Here is a 2,244-nt window from a genome sequence, read left to right as displayed (position 1 = left end):
CTTGGAAGTGCCAGCTGTCCTCTTGAAATATGAGTGTGGTAATGATGATGTACAACACTGATAATAACAAATGGTAGTTTACATTTCAGCTGAGTTGGGCTTTTATGGTCTGCTTTTAGACTTTTTAGACTGCTTTTAGATTCAGTACAAATAGAAAATATTAAAATGTAATTCAACTAGCTGATATCTTTCTTATATTCTTGCTATTTTTTTTTCTTGCAACCAAGCAAGATATCTGGAATTGAAACCTGTATCAAGTCTGCTCACGAATCAGACCTGTGCTGGCATTGGGGTTAAGCCACCCAGAAGATTCGATGTTCTTATTTGGGGAGATTAGATTTTTATCTAGGATAGGAAAAGTTTACTATGACTCTCATCCCTGTCATAGACTGTGAGGTAAACACAATAAACTAAATTCTTTTATAGTTTAGCATAGAAATCAAGACTTTGGAGATGATAAATCAGCAAATTACATAGAAGAAGTAAAAATTTAAGTGAAGTTATTTTCTACTCTGAAATAACAAGATTTCCCCCTCTATTTTGAATGACTGACCTTTGGCCAGCTTTTTGCTTGTGTAAGCACATCCTTCTGTAAGCCTCTCCTGAGGACAACGGGAGTTGATGGTCCGAGGGTACCAATACCTCAGAATCTCACTTTGTCATGATGAATACAGTTTTCTTTTGGGGACTGATTACACAGTGTGGTGAATATGCTTAATTATGGTGTGTTGTACATTTCAAACTTAGTAAGAGATTAAATTTCAAATGTTCCCACTAAAAAACATGATGAGTATTTGAGGTGACAGATATAGTAACTAGATTTAATTAGTCCACATTATCTATTAATAAATCATAGCATCCCTTTGTGTCCCACTAATGTACACAACTATGAATTACCAATGTATAATTTAAAATTACAAAGAATTATTTACATTGTCTCAAAAAACATTTGGTGTATAACATGAGAAACAAACTACAGATATTTAGGTTTTCTTTTCTTCATTTCAAAGAGAGACTTTTTAAAGACCCTACTAATATGTACAATTTTTACATTTGTATATATTAATTCAAAAATTATTTTAGGATCCTTGATTTGCAAATTTGCAGGAAGCTCACAGCCAGTTTTAGACCAGAACTCTGTTTCTCAACCACTATGACAATGATGTCACTGTCTGGAGCCCTTGGGGTGGGAGTCATCAGACTGCATATGCAATGAAAGCTGTTCCACAAGCTGCAGCTAGAGCTGGCCTGAAATACAAATCAAGCCCCACAGCTTTGGTTGCATTGAGGGAGCAGAGTCAGGTCTTTTAGCTCACCAGAAAAAAAGTTCCCCATGTTAACCACCATATGGGGATCTCCACCATGGGGCTTACTGCTGATGCTAGGTTATTGTTTAATTTTACATACCAAGACTGGAGTCTACATTTGTATTTGATAGACCACTTCTTGTGCCTCATCTTGGATCTCTAATTGGAAACAAGACCTAGATCCCAACACAATAGTATGGCCGGAGACCATATGGTACCAGGCTGAATATTGCTGGCTATGATCATATGGACTCTTACATTTTCCAAACCTGTCCATCTGTCAACTATTTTTGACTACAGAGCTACATCCAGCAGAGCCCACTCTCAATCAGCCTGTACTTATTTGGACAGACATATGTCTGAGTTGATGGAGTGCAATTTAAATGTACTGGTTTTACATGTCAGCAGAGCAAGACCTAAGTACAAAGAATGCTTCAGCTAGAACTGTTGATAGAGTCTTGGAGTGTAGGATTGGTGGTGAGGATGATGATGATGACGATGGGTCTCCACTCCTGAAAGGTCTTGAGAAAAAGACTGTAGAGGAAGGCATGATCCGTAGAACATGCTCATGAACACGCAGAAAGGCTGAAGAACCCATGGAGAATGATGTGATACAGCAGTTTACATGACTGTTATAAAATATATAATATAGGAATATATTCTGATGACAATAATTTATACCTTACCCTGAAAGTGTACTGTGGTAGGATGTTGTGCTCTAAGAATTAGTTCAGATGTGATTTTTTTCCAACTAACCTCATGTAAACCACATGATGGGACATATATATATATATATATATATATATATATATATATATATATATATATATGTCATGGTAATGTCTTTAAATGAGGAAAACAGTATGTTTATAGTTTTAAAGATAATAGTGAAATAAGGTTATATATCCCATCCAAAAATGAGTAAATAATAAATTTA

General features: G+C 35.6%; 1 pseudogene; it reads left to right on the top strand.

Annotated features, from left to right (window-relative positions):
* The first annotated feature begins 366 nt into the window (after positions 1-366).
* Positions 367-1,749, top strand: LOC101617073 (annotated as a pseudogene).
* Positions 1,750-2,244: the final 495 nt, after the last annotated feature.

This window comes from Jaculus jaculus, chromosome 6 (assembly GCF_020740685.1).
Source record: "Jaculus jaculus isolate mJacJac1 chromosome 6, mJacJac1.mat.Y.cur, whole genome shotgun sequence".
Classification (NCBI taxonomy): Eukaryota; Metazoa; Chordata; class Mammalia; order Rodentia; family Dipodidae; genus Jaculus; species Jaculus jaculus.
This window is presented reverse-complemented; position numbering and strand designations above follow the sequence as displayed.